The sequence below is a fragment of the Lemur catta genome, chromosome 1 (genome assembly GCF_020740605.2).
Source record: "Lemur catta isolate mLemCat1 chromosome 1, mLemCat1.pri, whole genome shotgun sequence".
NCBI lineage: Eukaryota > Metazoa > Chordata > Mammalia > Primates > Lemuridae > Lemur > Lemur catta.
In genome coordinates this window covers 203713771-203729717 of record NC_059128.1, presented here as the reverse complement: position 1 = coordinate 203729717, position 15947 = coordinate 203713771, and the positions used below count along the sequence as shown (strand labels likewise).

Genomic DNA, 15947 nt, shown 5'->3' with positions numbered 1-15947 from the left:
AAAGGGACCTCCGTACTGTTGGAGTGTTTGGGGGTGGGAAGTGCACCACTAGAAATCATGGCCATAGAGCACCGGAAAGGGGACTCTCCTGGCCTTTTGTCTTCCTGGTGCAAGTCACATTGCCCTTTGGAATGGCATGGGTTGGGAGCACACAGTCCAGTGGATAAGAGACAATATAGTTCCCTAGGATCCAGGAAGCAAAGCAGGGAGCTCTGTACCATCTCTCTCTTAGACCAGCTGGGTTCAAATCTCAGTTCTGCCACACACATCTCAGCTCTGTGACCCAGGGCAAGTCACGGAACCTCTCTGTGATTTAATTTTCTCCTCTATAAATTGAGATGGACAGTAACAACCCCTACCTCACAGCATAGTTACGAGGACTAAATGAGCAAATTTTCAAAGGGCTAAGGAAAAGTGCCTGGAAGATAGTAAATGCTATGTAAGTGTCAGGCAGGGTTATTAGGCATGTATCCCACCTGATTTCCCAGCATCCTCCGCTTGGACTTGAAAGGGAGGGACAAAGGAGAACCAGGTTACTGCACTCGTGCTCCCACCCCCGTGCCCTGGTGGTTCCTGACCTGGTGGGGTTGGCACTGTCTCCAAATCCTACCCCCTCGTGCCCCTGTGTTTCCTTGGGCCCAGTGGAAGCAGCATTGTTGGCCGACTCCGCTGAAAGGCACCAGTGTCCTCATTACCCTGACATAACCTAATTAAGAGAGTATAATAGAAGGCTCCGGCACTGAAAAAGGAGCTGGTCCACTTACTGAGTACAGGAGTTTAGGTTCTGGAAATACTATTTTGAACCAAAGGCTGGGCCTTAATTTATTATTAACACCATGAGGGAGAGAATGGAACCACTGAGGCTTTGTCCTTCATTTTATTTTGAGTTCTTATCCTCTATAAATAAAGCACCCACTCCCTAGGGAGAAAGCCAGTTATCTGCAACCTGCTTGCTATGTACCACGATTGCCAGGAACCGAGCAACCACAGGGTTCCGGATCTAAAACTGCAATGAAATGTGGGTCCCCAGAACTAAGACTAAAGATGTCAGTCTTGAGAAGAACGGGTGAAGGCTGTTTCTCTACCCTAAGCACATTTCCAAACCAAAAATCACATTTAGTATGTCACAGGGGATTGCACGGCTTCTGGAATTGCCCTTGGGCTATCTTTAAGGGAACACAGTTTGAATGTCACAATATTGGCCTTTTGGAATCATGAGGAAAAATAGGACAGAATATTTGACTAGCCTGAAAAATTCAGGCCCTCACCATAGTCATTCATTTGGCAGGGAGGTAAAAGGCAGCCAACAGAAAAATATTTTTACAATGGACACCCATCAGTAATACTTACAAGGGTTACCCTCTAGTCCTTATTTTGATCTGAATAGCAAAGAACTGTAACTGAACTTCAAGTCTCCATGGTGACTACTGAAGCATTCATAATTATGGGTAGAATTGCCAAATAAAGCCACAAATCCCCAATTCTGTCCCTATTCTGTCCCTAAAAAGGGACAACCATCTATGTACGTGACTACATTCTTCTTTTCCCCGGGTCATCCAAAAGGAAAGAGTATCCCTTTGAGCACTTTTGATCTAGTCAGTGTATTCCTAGGTTTGAAACTAGAGCGGAAAGAGATGATATTCCTCACAGGGCTCTGCCTGGAGAGTCAGTCTAGCATTATTTAGGTGGTCTTTGAAGTTAGACTGTCTGGATTCAAATTTTTGCTTCCCAGCTTACAGGCTGGGGAACCTGTCTGGGCCCCAGGTTTAGCATCAGTAAAATGGAAACAATAACTGGCACTTCATTCACTGAAATAGCTGTGGTGATGTAAGCAAAGAACTTGATTCATGATAAGAATTTCAATAAATGTTAACTGTTCTTGCTAGAAATGTTAACTGTTGTTGTGAGAAAAGAAAAAATAGGTGGTAACTATCAGCATTAAACTAAAAACAATTAACAATCTTCTAGTCCTGTCCTAGGGACTTTGAGAAAACTAAGAATATAGAGCATTTTTCCTAACATTAAATCACTTTAGTATATTAGAATATAAAATGTAGAGAAACAATTTTTTTTTTTTAGAGACAGGGTCTCATTCTGTCACCCAGACTGGAGTGCAGTGGCGTCAGAATAGCTCACAGCAACCTCGAACTCCTGGGCTCAAGAGATCCTCCTGCCTCAGCCTCCAGAATAGCTGGGATTACAGCTGGGACTACAGCCACTATGCCTGGCTAATTTTTTTTTTTTTTTTTTTTGCAGAAATGGGTTCTCATTATGTTGCCCAGGCTGGTCTAAACTTCTGGCCTTAAGCCATCCTCCTGCCTCGGTCTCCTAAAGTGCTGGGATTACAGGCTTGAGTCACTGCACTTGGCTCAGAGCTATAATTTTAAAAAATAAGTTAATGGACTGGTTTTCAGTGAGAGAGAAACCCAGAGAGAAAATGGTTTGGCCATTCCTCCTTGATCTGGGGCTGTTGGCTCATTAGTGTGCAAGCAGCCACCTCTCACATGGGCTCTACTGAAATAAGGGCCCCTAGGACCGTGGAGGCTATGATCATTCATTTACATTTTGTCTAACAAGCCATGTAAACTAAAACGCAGGCCAAAATCACATGTGTTTCTAGGTGACTATTTTATCTGTTGGATTTGTAACACAATTTTAAACTGAATTTCAAAATTGAAGATGTATACCTTAGTTGTAAAATAGTGGTCATTAGTGTTGAACTTCTGCTGTCTGGGTTTTTTGCTCTTTTGGTATGTGGACTTTAGATGTTTCATTCAATTTATAAAAATAAGAGACCTGAACAAGATATATCCTAAAGCCATTCCTTTTTAACCTTTTATTATCCTATAAATTCCTCAAATATCAAAATCCATGTTACATTTCTAGCAATTAATGTAAACAGTTTTTGAGAAGAAGAAACTGAAAGGAAATTTTTCTCTAATACAAAAAGTTGTTTATTCCAACTGTAGGCAGGATCTTTTCATAATTTTGTGAGCCACAAAATAAGAAGGAGTTTCTACTCTGTGTGTCATTTGTAAAAAGGAAACAATCATGATTAAAAAGAAGCCCATGAGCGAGAAGCAGGGAGATTCTAGAAAGCACAGGATGTGGGGCAGGATCCTAGAAGCAGATGGTGTGTGGTGCAGCTGAGGGTAAGGAAACAGAAAGGTAGATTTGTTTTTGAATATTTAATGCCTCCTTGTTCCAAATCTAGGTATTTTCTGATCTTTGCACGCTGCAGTCTGTCAGAAACTTTCCCCGGCCCAGCCTTTCCTCACCTCCTGTCACACACTCTGCTTTCTATACACATCACATTCAGATTCCCACCACTACACAGGACAGTGTAGGAAAAGCAGTCTGATTAATGATTACCATTTACAGTTCTCGAGAAGCTGCTGCTCTGCATAGTCAATAAGCAGCCTGACTCTGGTTTCTCTCTGCACAATAGATTTCATCATCTCTAAAGTTGTATCTTTAAAAACAAAAGTCTGGGATATTCCACTCAACCATTTGACAAATCCCTTTAATTTAAAAATGAAAGGAAAATATATACATTTAAGAAACTACTGTACTAATGCAAATATTTGGAGATTCTTAACTATTTTACGTATGGGATAATTGTGAAAACAAGAATGAATTCAATCTTACCAACAAAGACAGATTCGAAGCCTATAACTCAAGCTATTTGCCCCGCTGGAGGCTATAATGTATTGTGTCTGTTCTTCAAAGAGTTTACAATATAGTTGGAGGAAAAAAATTAAACTATTAGTTTTTTTACTTGTTACTAATGTAACAGTATAAAACTATATAAGGACAATGTAACAAAATCTGTTTACTTGCCAATAGTTGGTACAAAGTGTTAAGAATTTAAGAGTCAAAGCCAGTGTACACATAATATGGTGACCTAGGAAGGCTTTCCAGCAGACATAGGACCTGAGCTAAGCCTCACAAGGCATGAATGGTAGACCTTGGACTGGCTGGGAGAAGGCCAGGCTCCCACGAGAAGCAAGAATAAGAAATCAGGGACATACCAGAGGGGCTACTTGCAAAAGGCATGTTCAGAAGCCTTGGGTGGCTGGAGTTGAAGTTTCATGTAGAGGAGCAGGAGATGGTGATGATAAGACAGTGTCTGGCTCTGAGACAATTTAAAGAGCCCTGAGTCCACCATCTTGCTCTAATTGCATTCTCTCAGCCAATAAAAAATATTCATTAAGCCCCTGTTAGATGCAAGGCACTGTTGGAGGTGGGGAAAGGCAGAGAAACAAAAAGAAAAGATCTAATTTGAGCTCAGGAGCCAGACATAAAAACAGGAAATGTTAACAATGCAAAATATACTAAACAAAACCAAAGAAGTTGGGGTGGGGGGGTGAGGTGAGTCGGCAAATAATTACTCCATCTGTAGAGGAAACCAATTATTTTGTCTGCTAAATATGCTTCCCTTTCTTCTAAGAATAAAAGAGCTTTCCTCTACTTCTGAATGTTCCTCCCAGCCCCCCACCTCAAGTCCTGCAATACCCACAGGAGCTGTCTGGGTCCCTGTAAGAGCACAGAACAGTCTGCCAAAGGACTTCTTCTCTTAATGGCTGAAAACCCAAGGATGTAGAAGTCCGAGGATGCAGAAGTCCAAGGATGCTCTTAAACGGTTATTTATTTCTTTTAGTGAATTGAATCCCACCTCACTTCCGTGAAGACAGTGAGGGAAAATGCACAGCCCTTGGAACATACAGAAACAGTTCAAAGCCTCTCTGGGGACTTGCTGAGGTTCTTAAATTCAAACTCTCATGGCATGAAAGTTGGGTTCTAGAGCAGACCCCAGTGCTCAAGGGAAGAGAAGAGAGTGGGGGAGAAAGGATTCCTACGACAGGGCCAGACGCCAGTCAGGGAGGGCCCCAGGAACTGCACACAGCGTCAGGGACATGTCCTCTAGCACTAAAGGGGAGTTCTGAAGAGCAGAGACCACGTTTAATTCATCTTTGTGTTTCTAGTACCTATCACAGTACCAGACCCCAAGCAAGCATTTGATGAGTATTTGGTGAATAAATAAATGAAAGGGGCTGAGATTTAGTTATGATATCTCGGATGCAATGTGAGCATTTGGCTTCAATAACAAAGAACAAAAAATAATTTAAAACTAGGGCACAAGATTGGAGCAAGACAAAGAAGACACACTTGATGCTGAATGTCTTTAAATGTTTTTAGTTGGAAACCAGTGTGGTCTCAGAATCAGGAGCAAAGATGAATCACTAAGCAAAAGTCAAAAGGATTTAGCTCTTTAGGTGGGTTGCGTCCAGTAGCCAAGGTAGTTCTTATTTACAAATTATTGTACAATCTGATTGAAATAGGTCAATAGCAGTAAAAGACCTGTTTTTTCTTTTCTTCATGAGCTTAGCTATGTTACAACAAGAAGCAAAACCAGCCTTGAGCAAAACTATAGACCAGATCTCAACCCCTCATGTCCTCTTTTGTCATCCTCCTGTAGTCAGCAAAGGCCCCTCCATGTGTCCAATGGCTTTACATTTCACCACCCCTTACTGCCCAGGTCTTCCTGGGACAACACCTCTTCTTCAGACTTTCTCATCCTAAATATACTCACCTGTGTCTCAGTTATCAGGCTCTGTCCTGGCTGGTGAGAGCTGCCTAACTCATTCATCTGCCCATGTATTCAGAAAGGGCATTGCTGGTAAATTCAGGTAAAATATAGCCTTGTTTATTGATGTCTTCTGGAGACAAGGGCTTTGCCCAATGGAGTATCTCTAATCACAAAAATTTCCAAGAGAAGTAGGGCCTCTGGGGAGATGGGGGTGGGGGAGGGGGAGGGCCAGGGTTGCTGAACTTTCCCTGCCCTTTAAACCTCCCCAGGGGAGGCAGCTGCTCTTCCTGTCAGCTCCACAGCCTGGCTATCAAACCCTTTTAAAACAGCAACTGTCCTGGTTAAATTAACACTGAAAGACCTCTCATGACAAAACCTCAGCCCCAGGCCAGTCAGAAAGATAACGATTTCATTAGTTGATATCTTTACAAAAGGGTGCCTGAGTCATTTCCCTTTAGACCACTCTGACTCCTTTATTTCTGGTTATTTCAAAACACTTCTTATAAATTAAGAGTTGAAAGCACATAACAGTGGTCTGTGGTGTCCCTTACATACTCCTTTGAAAAAATTCTCCTACATGATCTAAAGAACAAAATTTAACTTTTTGTCCAAGATTATAGCTGTAACCACACCGTATCAGCCTCCGTAGTTACTAATGACCTAAGGAGGGACGTGCTGCCACAACCCAATGAACAGTTTCAGGGTGTTTATGTTCAAAAAGCACAACAGAACACAAAGCCGCCACACTAATAAAAGGTAAGTGTTGGCAACTTGAATTTTATCCATTTTTCCTTTCCTAATTGTCACTACTGCCTTAATCTTTTCAGAAGTAATATAAAGTATAAATGAATTCATGCAAATATATATTCATATATAAATACATATATATACACACACACATATACACATACATTCATACATATGTAAAGTCACTATTCCCAGAAATATTCCCAAAGGAAGCTGCCTTCAGGAATGCTTTTTCCTTCAAAATAAGAGTGGGTTATAGTCTTTGTTGCAAAATTATAACAGTTTCACATATTTAGCAGACAGCTCTCTAGAAACTCAACTAAATATTTTCCCTCTTGAACTGAACAGCAACAATAATAAAAAGGAAAAGACTCCAACACTGAAGAAGAATGTACTTAAACCAAGTTCATATTCTTTGTAGGGGAAGATAAATAAGGTCCTCCTGTAGCCCAAAGGCCCGAGCAAATTGAAATATTCAGGGCTTCACCTTAAGGTAGCTCATTTAACTTGCTCACTGACCTGGTAGCCCACGAAGCCTATAGAAGGGCCTTAGCTAACGGAGGGCATGAAATTAAACATACAATGTGCTGTATGTATGAAGCAGACCAAGGGAAGCCAGTGAAATGATGCGAGATGGCAGAGGGGAAATATTTCAAAAAATCAAATAGGCACAGTCCTTTATGAGCTCTGACACCTGAGGATATTGTTCTGTGACCCCACAGTTTACAGATAACAGAGTGATGGTGCTGAGTCAGAAAGAAAAGGTTAGGTCACATCTGATAGAGTCTGTTTATTAAGACAGGGAGATGAATAATGCATCCTAGATAATTATCCATTAACAATGGTTTTCTGAAAGCTTTGGTACATAAAATCTGTCTTTAAGACTCTAAACACTGAAAGTACTTTATTCGTCAATGTTACCAACAGATGAAGTATTAGTGTGTCAGTCAACCAGGTTCAAGAACTGAGAATAATAGAGAAAATGTCAAAAGGCTACAGCCTATATTTTAGTCTAGTTTTGCTACTTTCAAGTACTTAAGAGTATTGTTAATTTTAGAGGGCCTGTTTTAATAAATAATAATTAGATAAGCATGTTCTCAAGTTAACATATTAAAAGTTGAAGAAAAATGCTTCAGAAAAGCTTCCAGACATTTACTTCAGTCATTTATTCAAGAATGCCAGGCACGCTTCTCAGTTCCAGGGATACAGAGGTGAAAAGTTTTTTTCTATCCAAATGACATCCCCAGCCCCAACACAATTTTGCTTTTGCTAAAGGTCTATGTTAAAATCCTTTGCTTGTCACTCAAATTCTTGTAGATTCTAAAGCATCTATATTTATATAAAGTAGCAATTGTGCCAAGTAGTTCTAGCCTGAAGAAATATCCAGATCAATCCAAACCCAACCACAATCATCTGGACCCAGAATCTAGCCATGAAGAAGCAGGTAAACAGTAGCTGCAATAAAATAAATGACATGTTAGAGCTATAAACACAATGCTTGTTATGAAAACAATGACAAAAGGAGTGAGCATGGTTTAGCATGTGTATATATGTATCGTGTGTGTGTGTGTGTGTGTGTGTGTGTGTGTATATATATATGTGTGTGTGTGTATGGATAGAAATAGATGATAGATAGATATATAGATATGCTTGGACTCCAGTGACAAATAATATTGATGCTCTCCTTCATAAAAACAAAAACATGGCATAGCAATTTGGGATTATAGCATATACTATTAGACAAATCTGAATTGGAAACCACGTTCTGCCACTTATTAGCTGTGCAATCTTGAAGAGGTTACTTGACCTCTCTGAGCTTCTATTTTCACCTGTAAAATAAAGGTAATAGTAGTATCTAATTCACTGAGTTATTAAAGCCCTTTATAGAGGAGAATCAAAAATCATTAATTATTTTTACTTTTTTTATTATTGGTATATAAATGTCTTTTCAAATAGTCTATGCTCACCAAACATTCAGAGTATTCTGTTTTTCATTTTTAAATTAGGTGTAAAATGTTGTGTTCTAGAATGTAAACAAGGAAGGGGCTTGAGCACTTCAAACATACAGGTATGCACAGCTAGAAAAACATCAACAAACAGTGAGGCAGGGGTAAGAAAGAGCTCCAGCTTTTTTGGAAGCTCTCCTGAATGCCCAGATATTTTTGGATTACTTTTAAAATGGAAAACAGACACACACACCAAAAGGCATAGAACAAACACCCAGAAATATTTTGCTTTGATTTTACATGGGTTATTTTTACAGATCTGTCTTGCTGTGTGGATTTCATTGTGAATGAAATGAATCTGTAATATTGCTTCCATGGAAACCTGTCTCTTTGTGATTGGCTGAGCGGTATCCAAGCACTTTAACAATACCTCAGAAAGTACAAGCACTGTTAATATTTAACAGACACGGTAAAACCTACCAACCCCATGGCATTTGTTATGCAACTCACCGTTAATAAAGAGATTCAGATCCGTCTTAACATATTCTCACCCTCTAAATATCCTTGTGATGTTCCCTCCCCCTCCTTGTTAAAGCTGACACAGAGAAACAGAGCAGGGAGTGGGGGAAGGGAGGGCAAGCCATGGAGGAAGAGACATAAAACCTTGAAGGCGTGATAAAATAAAGCCTTATACTTGTAACTGATATTGCCTCCCTTTCGTTTGCTTTATTTCAAGATCGAACTGATTTCCAAAGAGAAAAGTGATTTGCCCAAAAGGAATGTTTCTGCCACTTTACATTTAATCGTGATTAAGAAAGTATCATGTCACCTAAGACAATTTATAAAATCATGAGTATACTGGTGTGACTAACCAAGAAAGATGAGGCAAGTAATACAAATTAAAAGGCCCAAAGGAGGCAATATTTATTTACCAAAGTCTGTGGGAAATTGAGATTTTTTTTTTCAAAGCATTTACGATTTGAAACTCCCAGTGTGCCTTGAATTAAGAAAAGCATTCACACACAAAAAAGTTCCAATTTGCAAAAGAGTTAAATTTCCAGGTAATTATTTTTTCAGCAACACACACACTGTCTGGATACTTGAGAACTCCCCCCTTGTATTTAAAGTTCTACTTACTTACATCCTATCATAAGCAAATCAACCATTTAATAATAGGAGGTAACAGTGCTGAACAGCAGCTAGCGTTTTTAACATTTCCCTATATCAACATTCCACTTAAGATACTCTTATTTGAATATCTTACCATAGATTATTTGAGTTACTGAACTCCTGATAGTGTATAAAATTTGAAAGTGTGACTATAGGTCTAGATTAAAAACCTTAAAGAGCAAATTACTATATTTTGAGCTTATATATAAATGACTCTAGAGCAATATCTTGATTTTGTGTATAAATCCAATGAAAAACATGTTATGAACTGCTACTAGGCAAAAATCTCTGGACTATATCTGAAGCTGATATTTGCTCAATCCCAGAACACAGCTGTCTGTGTGCTTCCTGTAAATCATTAAATTGATATAAAATTGAATAAGATTAGGTTTAAAAATGTATTTATAGTAGTATCTAAGTTATGATAAATTAATGTAAATTTATGAAAGACTATAAAATCATATATCAAAATATTAACAATGATTATCTCTGGGGCTTATAAGTAAATCTGTGTGTGTTTTTTTTTTCTTTTAATGTATACCTGACTCTATTCTCTCTAAATTTTTCACACAAAGTATGTGTTATTTAAAAAGGAAAATTTATATATTTTAAAGAAATTATCAATGATCTTTTAATCTTTCTCTGTAAGGACAATTAAACCTTAAGTGTATAAAGAGTCTCACACATTTTAAAGTATTTCACATCCATTATCTCACTCCAGGCACACAACAGCCTAGGAAGAAGGTCTTACAGAGAATGGAGTCTTACTTAGAGGTAAGGAAAGTGAAGGCCAGGCACCAACCGACTTGGCAAGGTGGCCAGGACGTAAGAGTCCGAGCTGGGAGAACATACTGGGGTCCCTGCCTCCCATCACTTAGATTATAAACAAGTTATATCACATGGACAGTTTTCACATCTTTTTATACCAAGTTACAAATTCATTTTTGTGCCTGAAGTTTTTTGTATTCTGCTCCTACACATAATGCATTGTTAAGAATCTCAAGCAAATGCTCACTAAACATTTGCCATAATAATTAACTTACAGTTATCCTTCACTGTTCGTGTTTTTTTAGAACTGATTTTATCTATGAGGCTAAACATACTTGCTAACGAATTGAAAGATAACATGTCGATCAAATTTTCCTTTAAACTATTTTCCAAAGTTTGAAATTCTGGGGGTTAAAAAATGTGTACTTCCCTAGCCATTCATGCAGTTTTAGGGGGAAAGGCTGAAGAGAAGAATAACGTGAATGTGCATCTAAGCAGTTTATACAAAGCAATGTCTAGAAAGGAACAAGGATTACTGCATCCAAGCCAGCTCTCCAGGCCAAGGGCATAGGGAGGGAGAGAGGAAGGCAGGTACATACTTCCCAATTTGGCCACTTTCTCAGTCTAGTCCCAGAGTGAGATCAGCAGTTGGGACAAATGGAATTCCAAGGGACAGTCCCAAGGTACATGTTAGAGAAGGGGAAAAATGAAGAGATGAGCATCCCAAATGCCAGGATGAAAGGGAAATTACCTAGAATTTCAAAGTTTCTTTCTTAGGCTGTTCATTTATTGCAAAGGATCTGCATCAGCAGAGTTGCTGCTAACATACATGAGTAAATTAGAAAAAAGGTGTCCCTTCTTTCCACATAGGCTTGAACCAAAGTGTGTAGCTTGGTGAGTTTGAGTAGGGGTAGGATTATATCCCTCACTCGTCCCCTGGCCAGGAACCCTCAAGCAGTTAGCAACCTGCACAACTGTATGTTGCAGCCCTGTTCGTGAACCGGAAACCTAATCAATTTGGATCTGCCTTTAACCGGAGAATATTTTTGACTCTTTGCCAACAAAATATCCTTTGGTTGACAAATACACACACATACACACAGAGACAAAGAGGTAATTTCCAGAGTCCAGAGGTAAATAAGTTATTTCCCTAGTTAAAAGGAAAATAGATACCCACCTCTTGGAGTATTAAAATGATTGAATAAGATAATATATGTCAAGCACAATGTCTACTACTAATCAATCAATGAAGTGTTGGTTCTCTGCCATTTTCCCTAGCTAATACTGAAACCATTTAGGCAAAACTGCTGTTACTGGAGTAATTTTTTAAAATCTAACTCTTTCTTGCCACAAACCCCAAAACCTTCATACTTCCACACATAGGAACAAACTTTATTCCCTCCCTTACTACCATCCTTACATCAGATGCATTTTAGAGTAGCAGGCAGTATGCCCTAGACGCTGAATCCATGTGGAAGAACTGCAAATTAGTCTTGTGTGAAATGTTAGCACAGAACTCAAAGCCAGATCTGACTTTACATTTTATAATGAAACTAAAATTTGGCCCATGTTTGCAAAAATTTTTGCCAACATTTGCTACGGACCTGTGAGCAAAAGATTCCAGATTTGTTGAGAACCAGGCAGAAGTCAAGCATATCTCTCAAATGTCACTTTGAACACTGACCCTGAAAAAAATGAGCAGAAGTTGATGCACAAGACTGTGCAGGAAAAATGTGCCGAGTCATGTCTTTCAATGAACTTGGGTCATAGCCCTTCCTGCAGTTCTATCACTTCCAAATGAGCCAAGAGACAGATGAGCTGTTTCTGAATGTTTACCATGGCTTCTGAGGCAGCAATAGTTATCTCTTTTCCTATAGCTTTTTAGTTAAAAAATTATGAACACATAAAAAATCCACCTTCCATATTTTGACCAAATTAAAAGGCAGCGGTAAAAAGACAGCCATGCTCTGTTAGTGTTCTCAATGTTGGCATTGATTATCACATTGGCATAGAGTAACATTGTTTCCAAAATACCCTTATCCCCTCTCTAAGGCAGTGGCAGCCCTCTCAGAACCTCTGAATCCTGGGATCTGAAAAATAAACAATGATCCCCATAGTGTTTATATTTTAATAAAATGTCACGTAGCCAGATTTTTCTGAGCTGGTACAGATTCAGCCAGGGACAGTTTCTAGACAATGAAACTCAAAGCAATGATCTAACATGCAGTATAAAGGGGAACATGTACAAATCATGGAAATTCTATTGTCAAGGCAAGCTTGAGAATAATGGAGGATGTTACACAGACACAGGTCAAATACCAGAATTAAGCATCCAAAATCAGAAAGAAACTGTATACAAAAACAAAGTATCTTTTTTGCGTTTTTTTTTTTGAGACAGGGTTTTTGTTCTGTCACCCAGGCTAGAGTGCAGTGGTGTGATCATAGCTCACTGCAACCTCGAACTCCTGGGCTCAAACAGTCCTCCTGCCTCAGCCTCCCAACTAGCTAGGACTACAGGTACATGCCACCATGTCCAGCTAATGTTTTCAGTTTTTGTAGAAATGGGATCTCACTATGTTTTCCAGGCTAGTCTCGAACCCCTGGCCTCAAGTGACCCTCCTACCTCGGTCTCCCAAAGTGCTGGGATTACAGGCATGAGCCACCATGCCCAGCCACAAGTATCTTAAAGCTAGGGAAAAAATAGATTTTTTTAAGGTTAAGAATAAAGTGGTGGAGGAAAGAGATAACAGAAAACAAGTTAAGAGTTTATGAACTCTTTGGGATCCCCTGAGTTGTAACAACTCCTCAGATGACCATTCTAGGTGAGACTAGATCCTGAAGTGCGGGGTAGAGGGAAGAACAGGGCCCTGGACTCGCCTCTACCCTTTGACTCTCACCTGACTGTGTGACCCCTGCATCTGACTGCCTGATTAGTATTCATGAAGGCTAGGACTTGTGTGCCTCTTGACAAACAACTTCACATCCTTGAATCGCACCTTTACCCATGGCCATAAGTAAATTAATGGCCTCTATTGTGATGCTTAAAAAAAACTAAACAAAACACCTCAGAAATAAATATATGAATAATTTTAACCGAATTTCCCTCCCTCAGAATTTCTGAAGCACTTTATTGTCTCTCACAATTGCTGATCCTTTATTACAACTGTTTGTATGTGTCTCATGTTCCTTGCCATACACCTTGGCCACCAAGTGCAGCTCAATCCACTGCTTTGTCATTCACAGATCCTAGTACAGCTCCTCGAATAAAGAAAATATTTCAACATTTATTCATCTATTCACACTCTATCCGTATATTTTCCTAAGTCCAAAATTGAAATATAATTAAGAACAAAAAGATGTCTTTTGAAATGCAGAAGAGAATAGTTTCAGCACCATTCTGTTTCCCCCGAATGTACTTCTGGATTCATTTTCTCCACGAGGGTAGGCACAAGGTACTTTACTAGAGCACAAGGTACTTTCCCCAGGGTACCAGAGTAAGGACAACACGGCCTCTGCCCTCCAGAGTCCAGTTAGGGACACAACAAAGTAAGAAAATTATTGCAACAATGTAATAAATGGGTAACTTTACCTCTAAAGTGACTTAGAAAGAGGGTGATAGTGGGACTCCAGATCAGGAATTGTCGACCAGTCTCCTCCTATAAATCCAGAGAGCTTTGGGTTCCCAAGGGAGATATACTCAGAGACAAGTTGAGACATTCATGTAGTCTTCATGACTCAGGGATTCTGTCTATCGAGTTCCCTACTGATTTCCATGCACACGGCAGACACTCCGTATTTGCTGCACAAAGAAAAGGTGGGCTGGAACAGACAACTTTTGAGCTGTAAGCTCCTTGACTAGGTAGGCTATGGAAGCGTTAATATGGAAGGAAGACACCTCCTTTCTTGAAGGCTCATTGTGCTTCCCAGCTGGCCTTCTCAGGACAAAGGAACCCCTCCCAGGAGGTAGGCAGCCCCAGGGTAATCTCATTCTACCATCTGAGTTCTAAGAGAGACAGTCCAGTGAACTATAAGCCAGGTGGATGGAGTATTCTCTGAATTATCCCTGCACTACTCCCAGGACCTAGGCAATGTTTGACACATAGCAAGCCTTCGAGAAAAATCTTTTGAAGTGAATAAATAAATGAATGAATCAGGAAAGGCTCTAAAGCAGCAAGTCTAAAGAGAAGACACCAAACCTAGACCAAAGGCCACACGAAGTGAAGTGACTCTTCTACCATCTTTCCTTATATCAAAATTTTCACCACCCCAAAAAATACTTCCTTGGCCCTGAATGAGAGAAGAAATCAGAGCTCACCCTGGGTATGGGAGTAAGCATAATAAATTTATTTTAAAAGTATGTTCAAAGTATTGCTCGGAATACAGTAGAGAACAGGAGAAGAATTCACTTCATTCAGCCATAAGGTTAAAAAAGATTTCTTGGAAGTGGGGCCATTTGAGCTATTTACATTCCATGTAAACCACAAAGCCTGCCCTTCAGAAGAACTCTGCACTTGCACATAAAGAGGAGGCAAGGAGAGAGATAACTTCATGTTTTTTCTTATGAAAAACAAAAAGAAAGAAAGAAAAAAACAAACAAAATTATCACAAACATCAAAGACTATTTCCTGGCAACATAGCCATGAACTTTTTAAAAATGCTGTTAGCTTCTTCAACAAACAGTTCATGAGTAAGGAGCAAATTAAGAAGACGGTCAAATATGGCAGGGAACAGAGATTGCAAACCTAAGTATGCCTGTAGGTTTATTGTCAAAGACTGAGAGATACCTTTCCTAGCTCCGTCTCAAAGGGAGAGCAAGGTGCTGTGACCTGGGTGTCTGAGACTTGACTCACTCCTAGGAAGCGAGTTTTCAGATGCTTAGGCTCCCCAAGGAGACGGCTGGATTGTTCGAGGGGAAAGCTTAGAAGTTTTTAAAAGACATGATCCTCCCCCAGTGGACCTTAAGGACGTATCCTGTGCAGGGCTGTTATTGAGGCGACAGAGTCCTAAGTCTAAACCCTGTGCCCTGTGGCCCAGGAGGGATCAAGAATCCCCATGGCCGAGTTAGACATGTACAATGTGGCATCAGACCCACTCACTTTTCAATGAGCCACTTCATCAGCAAGCCTTTCCTCAGATTGTCTGAAAGGCAGAAGACATTCAGTTCCTGGGAATGACCAGAGGAAAGTGCAGGGCAAAAATGGAGATTAAATTTCCTACCGATGATGCAGGGAAGAGGAGGGAACAGAGCCAGATTTATTTGAACATCAAGAAATAGAACACTTCCCGGCCCCAGAGTTGAGGAGCAAATTTATACCCATTTTACAAGTTTGACAAAAGTTCAAATTTTCCTTTTAAAAAAAATCAAGCCCTTAGATCTTGGTAAATGAACAGCAGAACTCCACATGCTTCAGGGTACCCGTATTTACCTCAGACACAGCAAGTCAACTGTAAAATCAGCCAAGCTTGACAAGTTCACCAGATTTCTAACCTTCCAAGAGTTAGAAGAATGTCTGTCTCAAGCAGTTTCAGTTACTGGCCTGATTTGACCCAAGGACTTCCTCCCTCTAATAGCCATTTTGAAAAGAAGGGAAAAAATCCACAGACCAAAATCCTCTCTATGGCTGATCACCCACTTCACTAAATAAATAGGAACAAAGTGGCTAATGTTGAAATGAAACTAATGCTACATTTCAGTGCTAAAACTCATGTTTTCTTTTATATATTTT

At 39.7% G+C, this 15947-nt stretch overlaps 1 long non-coding RNA gene across 1 annotated transcript in view; it reads right to left on the bottom strand.

The window, feature by feature from the left end:
• LOC123641741 overlaps positions 1-15947 on the bottom strand; it is a 29450-nt gene that overhangs the window by 13034 nt on the left and 469 nt on the right. The window lies entirely within an intron of this gene.